Source organism: Molothrus ater, chromosome 4 (assembly GCF_012460135.2).
Source record: "Molothrus ater isolate BHLD 08-10-18 breed brown headed cowbird chromosome 4, BPBGC_Mater_1.1, whole genome shotgun sequence".
Classification (NCBI taxonomy): Eukaryota; Metazoa; Chordata; class Aves; order Passeriformes; family Icteridae; genus Molothrus; species Molothrus ater.
In genome coordinates, this window is record NC_050481.2 from 27,316,309 (window position 1) to 27,329,741 (window position 13,433).

At 41.8% G+C, this 13,433-nt stretch overlaps 1 long non-coding RNA gene across 1 annotated transcript; it reads left to right on the forward strand.

Annotated features, from left to right (window-relative positions):
• Positions 1-1,523: 1,523 nt before the first annotated feature.
• Positions 1,524-11,034, forward strand: LOC118686047 (uncharacterized). Its single transcript, XR_008508323.1, has 2 exons — positions 1,524-5,321; positions 7,525-11,034. It is a non-coding gene; the product is annotated as an uncharacterized LOC118686047 (long non-coding RNA).
• The last annotated feature ends 2,399 nt before the right edge of the window (positions 11,035-13,433 follow it).

The window sequence follows — 13,433 nt, forward strand, 5'->3', positions numbered from 1 at the left end:
AGGAGTGAGGAGTGCCACATCTGGCTAATAATTTGCTGTAGCCAACATATGAGTTTACTTCAATGAGAGCAGGATTTTTGCTCATGGATCAAACATCAAAGGATTCTTACATAATGCAATATCTTTTAACATTGGTAAAGTATTAGGTCATAATCATGTAGTGCTCTGATATATTTTATTATTCTATTTTATTTCTGAATGCAGTTCACCTCAAATGATTCCCTAGCCTTGTAGAAAATAGTAATACAGGTGACTTACAGTGAGTCTTGGTTGGATAGCTCTGAATTTTCCCTGCACCCTAGCAGCAGCAGCATTCCAAGCAGGTACAGCCAACTTTCCTGATTCCTTGTATCTGTATCACACTTTTCAAGTGAGTGTGAGACTCAGGGAGCCGAGGAGAGAGGATTCTCTGGCAGGTGGGGTAGGCTTGAGCTTGCCAAGGGCTGGGCTGGGCAAGCAGGCGGGCCTTGGATGAGCAAATCCCACTGTCTGGCATCCCATGCCTCCTTCAGTCGGTCACCCCAGAGAGCAGTGGGAGAGATCATTCTTTACTGAGTGCTGTTGCTGTGAAAATGCAAATGTTGAAACAGACTTTGGTGAGGAATTTACAGCTCCTGCCAGCATGCCGTTTTTTATGTGTTGTGTACAGCCAGGTTCTGCTTTTATGTTTCCCTGTGGAACATCCAGACAGATACATAGGTATAATTTTTCTGCTTAATTGAGGAGATTTTCTGTTGGTTTCCGTTGCCTGTTTTTTACCTTTTTTCTCCAAAAATGTAGCATGCTTGGTTCCCTATATGAAACTCATTTTTAGAGGCAATAATTAGATCTTCAGATTTCAAATATTTGAGCTACTTCTTCTGCAGAGAAAGCTGGCACATAGGGAGCAGAATAGAAAGTTTGAAAGTGTGGAGGACATTTCATCCTGGGTTTATGTAGGGATAAATCCTCTCCAGTGCCATGCTTTATGGCATTACCTGCATGGAGAAGCCAGGGCTGCAGGTTTCTGAGCATCCTCCTGAGAGCAAGGCTGCCATTTGTCAGCATTTGCACCAGCACGAGCAGTGAAGGCTTTTACAGCAAAACTGCGCTGATCAGCTCTGGTTCTGCTCCTCACCACCCCTCCCCAGGCTTCCAGGCAGATCTGTCTTTCCTGACACTCAGGATAACCATTCCCCACCGGCAGCACAGAGATCCAGAAATGCACTGTAATCTCACTGAGAGTTTGATTCCCCAGCTGGGAGTGCTGGGTTTATACAGCCAAGCAGTAGATGGTCATTGTGCTTAAACTTTTGTGTTGGTGTGCTGAACCTCTAAATGGGCTGAAGGGTCTCTCTTTGTCTGCAAATAACCTTGATCCTTGGAGTGGTGAAATCTATGGATTTCATTGCATATACTGGTTAGGATTTAACTTGATATAGCTGTTCAATTTTAAAAGATTTCTTCTTTTTTTTTGTGGGTTTTTTTTTTGGGGGGGGGGGGTTTGGTTTTTTTGTTTTTTTTTTTTAAGGGTGGATTAGTAATTCATTCCCAAATTGGTAGTTAGCACAATGGATGTTTAATTGTAAATGTATATCTTTAATTAGAACTTGGTACACAGATGCAAAAATTCCTTATCTTGCAGTTTTTCAAAAGCACACATATTAAACCACAGCCTTGCCCTTCAAAAATACTGTTCTGTGCATTTAAAGGTCTGAATGACCTTTTAATCAGACATTACACCTTTACTTCCAGCTGATATGACAACGTCTGACAGTAACTCAACGTGATGTGGCAAGAAAATAAATAAAAGCCATCTCAGTCACTATGTCTTTAAATCTCTCTGTCTTGCTGTGGTTTTGTGTTCAGGCAGATGGACCCACAGCAGAATATTACATTTAGTTTTCAAGTGAAGACAATGTATTGAGTTTAATATGTTTGCATGTTTGGCTGTTCTTTTGAGGTCAATTTAGTCATACGATTGTTTCCTGCCATTCCGAACTCCAGCCTCTTCTGCAGCCAAGCTCTTTATAAATTATAAATCTGTAAACCTCGCTCTCAGCAGCCATCTTACAGCCCACACAGACTGCTGTGGATGGTCTAGAAATTGCATTAGCTCTCCTCAGCGTGCCTGGGTGCGAGGGCTGCCGTGCTCTGTCACTACTTGCGCTCATGCTCACCTCACGTAAACGGGCAGAGCAGGGACTGGTAAAGATGGATATGAGCAATTCCTACTTTTGCACCATCAACACAAAGAGAACTCACATTAGTCAAGGTGGTTGTATTTAACACATCAGCTTATTGTCCTTGGAAGTTAATTTTCAGATGATTTATTGAAGTGTAACATTTGTGGAGGGGGAGTGGATATTGAATTGACAACAGGTCAGAGTTCTGATAATACAGCAGAATTATTTTGATCTCTGGTATTTCCAAGTGCTGAAGCAATAAACATAACAATAACAGCTTCCCTTTCATATGGCTTTTACAAAAAGAGAAGCTGTGTACTGTTTGAGCCTGTTTATCTTAAACTTGAATAATTATTCAACAAAAAATACATGCCATACTAATGAGCAGTTCCCTGGAATTCAGAAAGTAATATTGTGACACTAAGTACAATGCACATGTACACTGCAGGATCCATGGTCTGTTGGATTTTTATGGAAAAACTAGGAAAACATTAAAAAGGTCTTCCCTGAAACAAAAAAAGAACTCTTTCAAAAAGAGACATGTACTTAAATGTGCACCAGCAACATCCATGAGAACTTCTTTGTTACAAATACTAATTTGGAAATTTCAAGAGTTTTGCTTTTAGGAGATTTTTTTTCAGATGTAACACTACTGTTTTGTGGGTAGTTCTTAATGAAACAAATACTTGTAAGCTGGGACAGACTGATAGAGTGTCATGTTAGGGTTAGTGTCACTCTCCCCTCCCTGGACAGGGCAGTTATTAATTCTGGAGGAGAGAGATGTGGGTCCAGATGCATGGGTTCAAGGGTGCTTTCATCATCTTTTGACTGAAGGAAATTGAGGATTAGAAGTGACACAGCCCTTGCAGGCTCAGTCCCTTCAGCCTCTCATGTAGGTTGTACTTTAAAGCTGTGAAGGGAATTTGCTGCTACTCAAATGTGTATGGAGGCACCTGGGTGCAAGTGGGTATCATTTTCAGGGTGCAGCAGGTGGGGGAAAGAGGGCAGCAGTAGCTCTCTTTACACAAGGCTGTTTCTGTGTAAGCCAAGGTCCTGCACGTGTGTGAAAGAAAGGACAGGGGCGGTCCTGGGCAGCACCCCTAAATCAGCACGGTGATTCCCTCACTGGAATGAAGTCATGGATGTGTTTTCAGTTCTTTCTGCATTGCAACCTAAATGTGGAACAAAGTGTGGTTTGAAAATGCCAACCTCTCCTCCTGAGGTGTCTGCAGACACAGCATACTTTCTGAGTGACAGAGCAGGGCCTTTGCTACTCCCCTGTCTCGAGCATGGTCTTGCCAAAGCGTCTGTTTAACCCACAAACCCACCGAGCCATAACTGCGTGCCCAGAATGCTGGCTCAAGGCAGGAACCATTGTACAACCCTGTGGTTATTCTAAAAGCATTGTCTGTTTTCCAGATATTTTTTCTAGAAATGGTTTACATTTTCATGACTACCTTGTTAACAAACTAAGGAGAAGTCAGCGTTTTAGGTGTGTTACATACTGAGTACGATGTATTACGTGTGATCCTAAAATGGTGTGTGTTTGGAGAAGGATGTTTCTATTAATTGTCAAGCAATGGGAGGCATCGTGTTGTTCCTAGATAACTGAAAGTATGCCTAAAATGTAAAGGAAAAGAACAACTAGAACTCGAGTATGCCAATGCCACAAAAGAAAGCTTAACTTGTTTTCTTGCTTTTTTTTTAGAGAACACCTGTTCCCAGCGCTGAAGCATTCCGATGGTTCTTTTAAGCAGTAGTGTATCTTATTTTCGAGGCAGTCCGAAGTGAATGGCAAGCTAAAGTCTTGTTTTAAGAAACTGCTTAGTCCACCATTGAAGAATATACTCAGATACTATTTTCATTTATGTATAGGGGTTTCCTCAAAAGCAAAAGACAAAAACCTGTGAGCCTGGGGAATTGGCCAGCTTCTTCACATTCAGTACACCGATTCTTTCTTTGATGTAACTTAGCTATACTAGTGAAGTTGTTGTCTATTTTTAAAGTGGCTGTAAAAAAAAAAAAAAAAGTTTGGGTAAACCCCTGCTATAAAGTCATGTATCTTTGAAAAGTAACATATCTATACTTCATTTTCAAATATATGTGTTTCAGTACTGTAAACTGTACAGATAGCCGCTTGTATTTTGTGTGTTTAGACACAAGGAGACAATCATGTCTGAGCATCAATGGAGATAAACGGTTTGTACACAACAGTGTGGTTCTGCAAATTGAATCCGGAGCAATAAATTCTAGCTTTAACTATTATTTTGCTAGTTGTTTAGCAGCAGCAGCAGCAACAGCAGCACTGTTTTACCATGCATCCTTCCATAGAGACTTGATGCCAAGTTTTCCAAGATAAAAAGATTGTGATGCATCTAGCAATTACCTTCTGTTGTGGTGTTGTGAGAGGGGAAGATGTAACACTTAAAATTAATCTTTCAAGCACTATATTAGAATAGTGGTTTGTGCACTTGCATTGCTTCCAAAGGAGCTTTACAGAGGTGTATCTCTCCAAAAATGCTGTCTGGTGTCTGACTCATTTTTCACTGTGCCCAGCATAGGCAAATGTGCAAAACTAGTAATTTAAATAAAGGTTGTTCTAGGATACAAACCAGAGTATGGGACTGTAGGAAAAATGATGACTCAGTTTAATTACCCTTCACCTACAAGATCTTATGTAACATTTTCAGTCAATGGAGTAAATATTTTATAAAGTGGAATGCCATATTTTTGGTTCTGGTGGAGCGCTTCACAGTTAAGTGAGTTTTGACAGTTGGACTGGTTTAGGTCTCACTTGTACTTGTGCTCATTTGAGAGCCTGGATATTTTTGCGGTATAAAAAAGATTTTTTTTTTATTTTTATCCTTTTAGAAAAAGACCACTTCTCCCCATGTTTCTTGGTCCACTGATTTTGGCTTTGCTGAATGACTGGTCCCTTAAGCCCTTACAAAAATGCTTTGCTGTTCTTCTTCCTGTTCTAGCTGTATGGAAGAAATGTCTACTCCATGGAAAGGCAGCACACAGAGGGATATAGCTGACATGCCATAAAAAATAAGGAGGATTCTTTACTTAGGGATACTTACTATCAGTCGATCATCACTTTTTATCGCTTGGCTTTGTCATACCACTCTCGAGTGAGAAGGCCATGCCACCAAAGTAAGTGAATGCTGTTGTGCCATGTATTTGATAGATTTGTAATTTTATACAAGATAGGCCTACCAGTAGTTTCACAAAAAAGATGCTGGGCATGCAAATAAGTAATTAATGTTGCACAGCACATGTAAATCTCCTACTGTTTCAGCACTTTCTTCAGGGTTTTGCTAAGTACTTCAGCCTTTGGCCCCAGTCACACTTACTTGATGAAGCACAAGGTTGGGAATGCTCCAGTGAGGGACCTGTGCAGGTGGGGAAGACGCCAGCTTTGGCAAGTGAGGGCTGGCAGGTGTCAGGAGCAGCCCAGAAAGTGAAGACCAGGGGATGGAGGCAGAGAAACCTCCTGAAGTCACATGTGTGTCAGCAGCAGTGGGCAGAGCGTGGGTGACCCAGGGTAACTGGAGGGCACAGTTGGGCTGAGCTTACACCTGCATCCTCAGCTTAGGGTCAGTGCATGTGCCAGTGTCCTTGCGTTGTACGACATCACATACATGGCTTCAGAGGTGGAATGTCACGCTTAAAATGCTTCTATCATGGTGCCCCTCTTACAGTTTGTGAGATCCTCAGTTGTATACTCATCCAATGCCCATTCAATGAGCTTTGCGTCTGTTTGTAGGGCAGCTGTGTATGGATTTTTTTGTGTTGGAGACTTTTTGGTTAGGGGCCTCTGTTACTGTTACTGATCGTTAGACCAATATGAGCTCTGCAAGGTCTTCTCTACCAAAGTGCTGATTGACTTACAAACTGAAGCCTTATTTGCACATCTGGCTGGTAAGCTTGCCTTGCTCTTTGGAAAACTCTCATTGCTCTTACAGAAGCAGAGGCAAAGTTAAGTTCAGGATACATTAGGTATACAAAGATACTCATAGCAATGTACTTACTGTCTAATACCCTAATGTTGCATGTCTTGTTGTGGTTCCTTTTTTTTGTTTTGTTGTTTTGTTTTAAAGAACTGCTGGATCTGTATATTGTAATTTTGGTGTTTTACATGTCAATCCAAAATTGTTAAACACACAAACTAGCATACCTTGAAAATGAACCAGAGGTGATTTTTCTTTGATTTACCCTTATGGTTTTCGTTTCAGATGTTGTTCCTTTGCACCATCAGGTTTTTAGATTCTGCTGAAACAGTATTTAATATGATGTAGTGTGCATAGAGCATTTTAATTAGTGATGTTTGAAGAAGGAAATCCATTTTCTGGCCTGTCTCTCCCCACCCCTCCCCATTTATATACATATTTGTCAATCGGATTATTGTCAAGTTCTAATTACCAAATTTGTGCTTTTCACAAGGTCCAATACTGTTTTCCAATGTGAAAATTTGTATTCTTCTCCGTTCTTCATTCTCACAGTGAGAAGTAAAAAAAAAAAAAAAAGGGTGTGGGCAAAAAAAAAGCAGAACTCTGTCTTCTAGGTGTGAGTGAGTGCTAAGCCTAGTGGAAGCATTTTTGGCATACCCCAGATAAACTTATGAAAAATGGTAAGCTTGAAAGGGAGGCACACGTACCCATTCTGTCAATTAATAACAGACCCTCCCTATGAGGGAAAATACTCCCTTTTGTACAGACCCCCTGGTATGTAAGTCCTACAATTAATGTTGAAGAATGTAAAGTCTTTAAACCGGCTATATCTGTAATCAAATAATGAAGAAAGAAAGTAGTTAAATGAACATACCATTCAGGGTCGAATGCATTCAGCAAAAAGCAGTAGTGGGTCTTTGATCATGGTTAGATGCATAGTGATATCAAACAGTGGGTTCTCATGTAACAGCTAAATGTTTCAGATTTTGTTTTTATTAAATTTGGCAGTTTCACGCTGAGCTCTACTGTATTCTTAGTGAACAAAAGACAGCTCCTATGTTAGAAAGTACTCCATTTTCACAATTGCAGGGAACTAGGAGGGTATTTTCAGAAACATGGGCCACAGAAATGTACTCCTTTCACAGTGTTCTCCTATTTCTGAACTGTGCAGTTATCTATTAAATTTTCTAATAGATATTTGTGTAAGGTGTATGTATGCTTGTGCAATTATGGAAAAAAACAGTTTTGGAAAACAGTGTATTTATGAAAAAATAATCACTTATGGGGCATGTACAAAACTGTATAAAAACATTCAATTTGCCCAGTAAAGTTGTTTTTTGTGATATTTCTGTGTTGTTGAATAAAGGACTTTAGTATTCAAAATATCTCTCTTTTTCCATAAACAGGTCCTGTTTGTGGGATCTTAAACAAAGAAAACCTCTTTTACAAAAGAACCCTCAAAATGAGCGAGAAGGTCCAAATGCTGACCTCAGTCTTGCGTGTGGGAATGAATGCTTATGAAGTGATGGTACAATAGCCACAGAGCTTATTCCTTCTCAATTGGCAATTGATGGAAACCCCATAAGTTGTATAACTGAAGGTAACATCGTACTCTGGATTTTTTAAAATAGCAGAAAAAAATACTGCCTTTTCTTCGACTAGGAATGTTACTTTGAGATTTTGAGCCTATGAAAGGTTAGTGAAGTAAGAGCAAGGCTGATTACAGAAAGCCTTAAACCCATTAGTGCAGACCTGTGTTGTATAAAAAGAGTGGACTAGTGAGGGTGGTGTGATAAATTAGCAGTTAGCTTTGTATGGAGAAGCCTGCAAAGGTGAAATCTCATCTGTAGCTCTTGCAACAAACAGTAGTCCTGAGGGTAGATCAGCCCATTGCTGTTGAAGTACTTGGAATTACAAATATGGCTTGTGAGAGAATGACAACATTATCTTCCTTTCTGTTTTACTGCTTCTCAGTTCAAAGTTCAGCTCTCTACCTGTCTCAAAACTCAAATACATAGCTAAGGAAGTGTTTTGCTCTTGACATTTTGTTTCCCCATACTACTTGCCAGCATTGAAGCAACTTCAGATAGGTGGGAAGGTTTGTGACAGGCACATCATCTGATTTTGGTGAAATTTGGAACGTCATCTTTCTGCGAATATTCCTTTAATCAACAGAAAGTCGGCTCTTAGGTGCCAAAACAGAATTTTGAATGAGTTTGAAAAACGAGGTAGGTCCTTTAGTCTGTGAGATGCTTTCAATGCCAGCTGATTTTCCAGGGGGAGCCTTGGTGTATCCTTTTGTTTTTTCAAGAAAGCAACAAAAGAAAAAGGAACAGAAGTGGATTTTCCACTGATCCTGTCTGCTCTCATCGAAATCCATAAGGATATATGTTCTTGGGAGACGTAGACCGCTCATTAGACAAGAGTGAATCTTGAGGTCTGTTTGAAGAGGAGGAAAAGGGCTGCCAGGTTGCTCAGGCATACTCAGTGATCTCTCTGGATTAAATATAGAATTCACAGGGAGGAAATACACTCATTTCATGAGACGGTCGATTTGGAAGCAGGAAGAGGTCTCTGAGTTCCTATTCTTTTAATGCTTTCTCTTTCAACATTTTTCCCCTCAAGTATTGTTTTATACTGGTCTGAATGAAAAACGTCCCTCAGCTCTGAAGAAATACTCGCCCCAGATATGAACCTTGCAGTTTAAAACTACCTCTAGTTTTTTATAGCTTTTATTCTTTGATTAAAAAACCAAAAAACCCCAAAACAACAAAACAACAACAAAACTAAGCAACTAAAAGTAAAAACCCAGTCAAGAAGCAGGTAATTCTTCAAAGCCAAAGCTGACAAACTTATTACTGAGCCTATTAAAGAAAGGAAAATACCCTTTTGTGTGGAAACTCAGTTTTTCTAGGCTGTGTTGGGCTCAATTTGGTTTTGCCACTAGCCATGTCAATGCTCTTTTATATATTTCCAAGGAACAAGTCTGAAATTATGAACAGTCTAGTGATACAGGGCAGTGTGCCTTCTGGGAGGCTCCAGTCTTCCCCATGTTCCCATGGGGTTTACCAGATTGCTTGTGGAAATTGAGGATATTGTATAGGAGGCTTGGTTATAAGTTTGATCTTACTTCACTGTAAGGATCTACTCAGTTACCAGTGTGCACTGAGCATGGATAGATGGCCCCAAAATCTATAAAGGAAAGAAATTCTTCTTCTCAGTAATAACTGCAGAACATACAATAATCTTTGAAACCACTGTATCTATCTGAGGAAAGAAAGTCAAAGTGCTGCAGGATCTGCTCCCCCTGTAGGTTTGTCTTGGTTTGCTGTTTGGTTTTTAGGGTGGATACACTCAGCTGGGTTGCTGGGTGCTTCAGCAGAGCCATTTTCCCCAAGGCAGGCAGAATAAAGGAAATGCAGGTAGCAAAATATTATTCTTGCAAGACAAGGATCTAGATTGCCTAAAGAAACTGTGATGTTCTGGAAGATTTTCTTGGCTCTTCTAAGTTCTCAGATGATATTAAAGGATTGTCACATTATTTGTAATGTAATAATCAGGAAGAATTTGTCATGCTACCACCCATTCCTGAAAAACAAGTTTTAGAATTCAGCCTTAATGGGTTAATTTCCCAACCAACTCTGACGGTGCTTCTTCGTGTAATATGACTTCCCTATAAAAGAAGATGCTGTGGCAGTGGGTTGATTGGCCTATATAGGGCCCTGACTTGCAGAGTCAAGGATCTCTGATAGAAAATAATTCAGAATTCTGGTAGAAGGATCTGCAGGTGTCATGATGTCAGCCAGAGCGTGGATTAATTATTCGGTGCAGTTCTCCCCAGCTTGGTTTATGATATGTATAAGCATCCTACATTTGAGAAGAAACCACCTTTCTTCCCTTGCTCTTTTAAGTCTGCTCTCTTTATGGAATTAATAAGACTAACCTTCTGCACTTCTTCAGGAAAGGCCAAAGCATTAGAAGAAATACATCTCTTTTTGGCTAGACATTTTCCTTTGGGAAAAGACAGAAGAGTTAGTCTAGGTCAGATACTCCTGGTGCTTTCTCAAATCTCCTAACAGGGGTTTCTCTGCATTGGATGTAGCTGTGAGCAGAGCCCATACCTCAGCTTGGCAATTGGTCACAATCGTACAGAACATCAGCACTAAAGCAGGCAGGAGCCATGGGGATGTTCCCACTGCCCTCTCCCTGGTACATGTGACACACAAAGGTTTATGGCAGGGGTCCAGCACCCTTCCCATGCAGGGGGTCAGGCTTGCTATATCCAGCAGAGAGGTGAACTTCCCCAGAACTGAGCAGCCTGTAGCTCAAGGTTTTTAAGAAGAGAGAAGGTTTTTACATGTCCAGACAGGGACTAGAACATCTCAACCCACTTGTCTCACATTAGCTTTTGATTTATAGCTGTGAGAGTTGGTGGCCACCAGGCTGCAGGAGACGGAGCTGGGCTGTTGAGGATACCTAGTCTCTTCTTACATGCCTACATTTTAATGGTCAGATCTAGAGATTGATAGTGAATTTGAGCAGCTGATATGTTGACCGAGATTAATGCAAAATTATTACAACTGGTTTTCAACCTTTTGTTGGAGAGTCAGTGAGTAAATAACCTGATCTAGCAAAATCTGTCACCCACATTAGGAACTGTGAACTAATTATTGCTTTCTGATACTCTGCTCTTACTTGTTTTCCCTTTTTAACCTGATTGTTTGCATTCCTAGGACTGATTTGCCTTTCTGATGCAATGCCATGTGATCTGCTGATTAATTTTTGTGAGCAATCATAAACTCCAACCTATGGCTGACTCCATATATTTTTATGCTACGCTCCATAAACATTCATTCATTTATTATGATTACTGTGTGGAAACTTTTACAGGCTAATAAACTTGGATTTGAACTGGTTGAAGAGTTTCCTGGTGTCACTTCTTTCCTCTTTTTTAAGGAAAAAGCCCAAAACCACACATAACAAAAAAGAAGAAATAAAGGTGCAAACCTTGACTTGATTTAACCAGGTCTCTGTAACTATCTCCACAAATGCTGTCAGTACTAGACTTGGAAATACCAACAGCAAAACCTTATTCTCAAGCTGATTTCATTAACAGTGAGAAACAGTCCTTCTTAAAAATAAAACAAACTTCCAGGGCTTAGGGCTGGGAAAGAGGGGGAAGGGAAATCAGGTTTTTTTTCCTTTAATTGGTTACTCTGGTGTCTTCTCTCCTGTAGACCTGCTTTCTTAAACACGCTGACATGCACAGGGCAGCTTCCAGCTGAGACCAATTAAGCAGAGCATTTGCCTCCAGTGTGGCTCCGTGGCTGTGGCCGGGTGATGCTCGTTGCAGGCTGCGTGCCGGCGCGGGCACAGCTGGAGCACGCGCGGCCAAGCGACCTCCCAGCGCACGCGGGGCCAGGGCCAGCATCTTCTCACGCTCCTGGGCTCTGATGCTCCCTGACCTGCTGTGCCTGGCAAATGTCTGGTCAGAAATGACTCTGCAGGTGGTGGAGAGTTTTTCTTTTCTCAGTGGTTAGTTCAAGCTCAAACAGCTGGGCAATACTGAGCGTAGTACACAGAAGGAACGTGGATTCTCGTGTCGTCACTGTTTAAGACATCTCAGTAGATGAGGAAGCTGGCAGTAATTGATAACCCTTTACATGGTCTCTGCAAGGAGGCCATTGGGATGGAATGGCACTTTGTGCAGAGAGAGAGGCAGCAAAGGTAAAATAGATTGGCCTGATGTCTGCACACAACTACATGTAGTCCTCTCTGTAAAGAAATCGTCATCCTTTCCATATGTTCATCTGAAGTGTGTCACAAAAATTATGCATAAAAATTGTATTTTTCAGCCCAGCCACACAGGTAATCTTAATCTTATCAAAGACCAAATGGGAATTTAAGAGCAGAAGAAGGGCTCATGTTTTGTCAGCTTTCAGGCCTTGAATGCAAGCAGTGAGATCAAGTGTCACTGAATGGCACAGCTGGACTGGACAGGACCCAGCCTCCGTGTACAGTGGCCAGTGGCACAGCTGTCCTAGACAGGGATCTTTGGAGACCACTGCTCTGGTCCCTGCCTTTCCTAGTTCTGCTGGAAAGAGTGACTTTTAGAAGATGGGGATGATCCTGAGGCAGTCTCACCACAGAGATGAGGCACAAGCAGGATTATTAGCTGATGATTTTCTTTTTCCTGTTGTGACCCAGCACATCTTACTTCAATAACATAAGCTAGAATTGTAGCAGCCAGAGAAAACTGCAGCTCCCCAGCAAGGCAGAGGAAAAAGCTAATTTGCTCACTCTTTCTTTCCCATTCTTTGTTCCCCTTTCCCCTGTATTTCCTTCCTTTAACTGCTCTCTTCCCTAGAGGAAGGCAGATATGGCAGATGCTGTGGCTCCTGCCAGCAGTCCCCAGCTCTGTGCTTTGTGTCCTGGGAAGGTGATGTGGCTACAACTGCACAGAGGCTTGAGCTCCTGGAGGCTGGAGCACCTGCAAGGTAGGTGCTTGGTGTGTGGAGTGGTGCCCCAGCAAGTGTATGGGCTGATGTTCTTCTGCTTGTGCCACTGGCTTCCATGGGGAAATGGTGGCAGATACTGAGCTGAAGCAGTCAATGTTGGACTTTTTACATCCCCAGCGTGGCAGGGTCAGGAAGCTGATGCAGATTGCAATGATAGCAGTGAATACGTAGGTTACATGTGCCCTAAAATGCTGGTGCTGAGAAAATCTAGGGGGACTTCTGAGGTGCAGAGAGTAAGACATGTGCTTGATCCATCAGTGGCACGTCCCAAACTTTCTGTGGCCACAGTGAGGGTTCTGGAAAAAAGGTTAAAGAAAGCCAGGTCTCAGCCAGTTTTTCTCTAATTATTTTCTTGGAAACAGCTGAGTTGGTTCTGCTAGGAATTTGAAAGCACACCTAGCTCAAGGCAGGCACTGAGCTGGAGGCAGATGTCTTGCCTGAAAGGTTTCAGCCTGCAGGATTAAAGGTATGAGTAAAGCTATGAACTGCCAAAAATGGGACCTTGTAATAGGCACTGCAGGTGATGTAAACGACAGATGTTGCCACCAGCTTTGCTAGGGGTAAAGGAGGGAGTGAGAAGGGCATTCATTCTGCTGTGCTGTGTGGGGAGACTCAGTCTGGTTTTCTACCAGCAAGGCTGGAAGCAGCTGGGGTAGGGTCGGGGATTTTTGGGTGGGCATCTCCTTAGCATAAAATGCAACTTGTATGATGGCAAGGAAAAGCTGGGCAAGGGAAGTGGATGGCTGTGGCACTGCCAGCCAAAATGCTTCCCAGAGATGCCAAACTGTGCCCCAAGG